Below are 5443 nucleotides of genomic sequence, written 5' to 3' on the forward strand. Positions count from 1 at the left end.
ACAGGTGTTAATCCCAAGAGCTCTCCCTAAACAATCTGCACACTCATCTCCATCTCAGAGTGGGCTTCCCAGGGAAACTGCAACACTGCAGGTACATGATCAAAGATGTTTGGAAACCATTGATCCATATGCTATCAACTCTTTTGTATTTGTGTAATAGACTTCTTCTGATTTCACATGTTATCAGTTTTTATAAACAGCTGTGTGTGCTAGAAAAGAATGTGCATTCTCTGTTTGATGAATCTAGGATGCTATTCTAAGATCGAGCTTGCTAATTATGTTGGTCAAGTTTTCTCTGTAGCCCTGCTGATGTTTTATCTATAGTCCTGCCTCCTCCTGTGATTGGGGTCAAATACCCAGCCAGTGGGGGGACGCCTTTCCTTGACACAAAAAGCCAGGAATGACTGAATGGGCACATATAGCTTTAAAATGATCTTACTGTGTTTCTGGCAGAAGCATTTCCCTTCTAGGAACCATGTCTTCTAGATCTCAGGGTGTTAATTTCTGGTACAGGAAACAAAACTCTCCAAGTGGTTCACTGGCTGTGATGATAAATGGGGCCACTTCTACTTTCAGTCTTTGGTTCCTATAACCTTGTATTTTACCTGTTAGGGACATAGCACCATATAACAGTTATTGATTCAGGATGTGAACTGCATCCTGAAGGATGGTACCCCATCCTCACAGGATATAATCTCCAAGCTGGAACCTCAGTAATACCTTCTAAGAGATATTCCATTATTCTATTAGGAAGGCTAGTAGCTTCTGGGTGGTGTAGTATCTGATCGGAACAGGGAATCCATGGTCATATGCCTACCTCTGTACCACCTTTGTTTTAAAGCATATCCTTTGGTCTGATGCAATATTATGTGAGTTCTTACTTTACTGGCTCAGATCCTCTTGAAGTCCTTGGAAAATGAAGCCCTGCAGTCAGGAAAGGAAAACCCTGGAATATGTGTCAATTCCAGTCAAGATGAATCACTGACCTGCTGACTAAAGAGTATTGATGTAGTTGGCTTACCACCAAGCGGTTGGTTGCTCTCGCCATGACAACTTGCATCTGGGCAAGTTGTACATTCAGCAATTAGATCAGCCCTGATGAGTGGCGTCCATTCTGTTGGGCTCATGCATAGCTTCATCCCTACAACCAAGCCTTCTCTGTCGTGGGCCGCTTGTACCAGCATCACTAATGTGGGTAATGATAGTGGCCAGTTGATGTCCACTAGCCTGGTCACTCTGTCTACTTGGTTGTTTAATTCATCTTCTGTGGTAGATGTTTCCTGGATGGAATTAACATGTCATGCACAGCTCTTCACACTTTGTGCCCACTCCCATCAGTGCATCCCTCAATTCCCCAGTTTTTGCTGTCTCCTATCTTCCAATATTTCTCCTTTTGGTCCCTGACCAGCCACCCAAGCCACTGCCACTGCCCACTCAAGCCACCACTCTGAGTCTTTTTTTTTCCTTCTTCCACCACCTGCCATGGCAGTTCAGTATGTCTACTTCACTACATGTGTGCCATCACTTTCTCCAAGCCTCCAAGAGCCAACCTAGCACTGTGTTAGTAATGTGTGTCCTAGAGCCTGCCTGGGCATTAAATCCTGTATCATGGAAAAGGTTTCCACATCAGTAAACTCACTCTACCAAAGTTCATGTTCTGCCCCTCTCGATCCAGCGCCCTCAGGATCCACTCCCAAACATAGTCTCCCAGCTTCTGCCAACACCTCTTGGCTGGATCCTATACCTCCTTGAGGATATAAACCCTTTCTTCCCTTAGTCTTAACACTCCCCTAAATGGGTTATTTTGTGACTTAACTCTAGTTATTGTTCTGATGCCCAGGAGGGGAGTTATTTCACGAGCTGAGTGTGTGTCTTGCATAACAGAAGCCCCTGAATTGTCTTTGAGCAAGGGTGAAACACAAGTCTTTAGGAAGGAGGGGCCAGCCTCCTCTGCAGGCCCAAAGTATTCAGGGGAACTCAGAATTTGATATTTTCAAATTCACTGACCCAGATGTCCCCATTGCCAGTTGCAGGGTCCCATTTCTTCTCAATCAAGGCCTTAACCTTGGTAAAGCAGAATTGCCATGAGAATTCACCTTTCTCTGAAACTCCATTTCCCTCATAATTAAATCCTGGGCCTGACCTCTGCTTTTTCTATCCTGTGACTACAGGAGATAAGTCTGCCTTATATGCTTCCAGGGAAGCCCTCTGAAACTCACAGTTTGTCTTAAATTGGTAGTTAATCACCTTCACACCTTTTATTGTATTTCTCCAGGACAGGAATAGTCCCCAGCAACAGCTCTCTGAATCCATTACAACTTTCTGTAAGCTCTTAAAGACCTGAAAAATCCCCTCATTACCTTCTATGGATATCCCATCCCAACTTCTCCACTGATGAAAGTTTTAACTTTTGTGCAGTTACAGCATGCTAGGTGCTTTCGATACTCCACTTACCACCAGATGACATTTTCATTGCCACTTGGCTGGTTTATAATCCAGCTCTAAAATCCCATTTCAGATTTTGCTTCCTAGGACCACTTCTGTTAGCAATTGGCATAGAGCAAGCTTCCCAGGAAAGAGATTCTGAAATAGAGATTTCCATACAGGAAGTCTACTGGTGAGTGCTCTTGGGTATAACACCTGTAAGGGAGTGGAGAAAGCAAGAAGGAGCAAAAGGAGGAGTTGAACTGTGAGGCAGATGTAGCAGAAGCTTCAGCACATCTTTGGGGAGCTCTGAGGCTCAGACAGCCCTTCAGAGATGTCCTGAATTGAGGCAGGGGGGTTGGGCCTTTGTACGTTCACCTTTTCGGGTGTGGGTTGCCCCCAGGGAGGGAGGCATGGCCTTGGACAAGGCATCTACCTTCAGCTAAGGTGAATATCCTTGGGGGAACTCAGGTCCTTGGCTTCTCCCAGCAGCTGAGGGAATAAGTGCCTTGGTACTGAAAGGGGGGACCTGGACCGTGCACCACAGCATCCAGTACACAGCTTCTGCCTTGTAGACCTTCCATATCACTCTCCTCACACCTTGTCCCTGCTTTGGTCATTCACTACAAGAAGTCCCAAACTCCCAGCCACCCCTCATCACCTGGACTTTCATCCCTATACAGCTCTGTATATCTCCTAATCTGATGCCTTGTCTTCCTCAGCTTTCTAAATTCTTCCCTTGAGTCCTCTAGAATTCTCAATTTCCATCAGCAAAATCTCCTCTATTCTTAAATGTTCTCTGAACATTCCTTCGTCTTTGTGGCCTAAATTCTTAAAGTCTTAAAGGGAGTCTCCAATGAGTGGCTTCACCAGCCAGCTTCTGAATAATCGAGAAATAAAATAAAAAGTAATTGTGGGGGCCAAATACCACCTTTCTTATCGGTAGAGGCCAGATTGGAGGATGTGGGTTTAGTATATTAACCCTGTGGACTTGATAACTTTGCACCTGAGGAGTAGACCACCCCATATAGTCAGCAGCACTGGCCCACACTTTTTTTTTTTTCTGAAGCCCTCATTTATGTCATTTTAAATAATTCTTTATTGTATATAAATTGTCTCAGCCCCTTTTTGGAAACATGTGAGGTATAATTAGAAGAAAAAGAGAGGTAGGACTCTCAAAAACAGATAAATGAAAACAGGATGTAACACGTGTTATGTGCCACATGAATAATGTAGAATATTACTACTGGAATTCTGTGAAGGAAATGGTCACTAAACAATTAAAGCCCATTAACCTCAAGGAGGCTATACTATTATACAAAACACTTCCCCAGGCCATTCATTTCCCCACTCTTCTACATGACTATTTCATACCGCCTCTTTTCCTGAATTCCATTGCCTCCTTCTCTGTCCCCCTTCTCTACTGATGCCCTTGCTTCCTTTACGGAAAAAAATAGAAGCAATCAGAAGAGAACTGCCACAAGTACCCACCAACACATCTATCCACTCCCCTGCATCTGAGCTCATATATCCTGCTGTCTCTCCTATTTCTGTGAACCAACTATCTATGTGCCTTTCAACCCCCAACTCCCCCACTATGCTGTTATACCATCCCCTTTCACCTACTCAAATGCACCACCCCAGCGAGCCTCTCCTCTTCCTTCTGCTTGATCAACTCCCCTCTTTGTATGGCTTATTTCCATCCAGCATGTAAACACTGTGTAATGTCTTCCATCTTAAAAAAAATTCTTGTTTAGAAAAACTTTCTGGGCTTCCCTGGTGGCGCAGTGGTTAAGAATCCGCCTGCCAATGCCGGGGACACGGGTTCGAGCCCTGGTCCGGGAAGATCCTACATGCCTCGGAGCAACTAAGCCCATGCGCCACAACTACTGAGCCTGCGCTCTAGAGCCCGCGAGCCATGACTACTGAGCCCACACGCCGCAACTACTGAAGCCTGCATGCCTAGAGCCCGTGCTCCACAAGAGAAGCCACTGCAATGAGAAGCCCAGGCACTGCAAAGAAGAGTAGCCCCTGCTCGCCACAACTAGAGAAAGCCTGAGGGCAGCGACGAAGACACAACGTAGCCAAAAATAAATTAAGAAAAGAAAAAACTTCTCTCTCAAAAAGCTTTGATCCTGTCTCCCCTTCCAGCTACCAGCGCTTTTCTCTTCTTTCCTTCATAGCAAACATCTATACTGATTATTCTCACTGTTTCCCATTGCTTCCCTCTCATTCTCTCTTGAACCTATTTCAATTGGACTTGTATCCTCATCACCCCACCAATAATGCCTTTGTCAACGTCACCAGTGGCTATTTTACTGCTGAATCTGATGGTCAATTCCTGGTTCTCATCCTACTTGATTCATCAAACATTCCCTCTTCCTTAAAAAGCTTGCTTCATCTGATCCAAGGGTACCACCTCTGTTGATTTCCTCCACCTCACTAGCCTCCTTCTTAGTTTCCACTGCTGGTTCTCTTTCTCCCTCACCAAAAAATGTTGGAAAGTCCCAGGGCATAGTCTTTAAACCTCTTCTTTTGTCTATGTACACCTACTCTCTTGGTGACCTCATTTAGCTTCAAGGCTTTAAATATCCTCTACACACCGAAAACTCCTAAAGTCACACCTTCAGCCTGCACCTCTCCCCTGTTTGACTGTCTACTTGACATCTACATTTGGATGTTTAATGGAGATCTGAATCTTAACATGTTCAAAATCAAGCTCTTAATATTTGCCAGCCCCGAAAATACAGGCTTCTCCTGCAGCCTACCCCATTCCTTCCTGCCAGTTGTTCAGGACATAAATCTTAGAGTCATCCTTGACTCTTTATCTCACTCTCCACATCTAATCCATCAGCAAATCTTGGTGGTTCTGCCTGCAAATGAATCCAGAATCCTACTACTTATCACTGCCTCCTCTGCTATCGGCTGGGTCTAAGTTTTCTCTCACTCGAGGCAAAAGCATCCTAATGGGACTCCCTGCTTCCCTCCTTGTTTTACTGTGGCCTTATCCACACAACAC

Source organism: Lipotes vexillifer, unplaced genomic scaffold (genome assembly GCF_000442215.2).
Source record: "Lipotes vexillifer unplaced genomic scaffold, Lipotes_vexillifer_v1.1 scaffold513, whole genome shotgun sequence".
Lineage (NCBI taxonomy): Eukaryota > Metazoa > Chordata > Mammalia > Artiodactyla > Lipotidae > Lipotes > Lipotes vexillifer.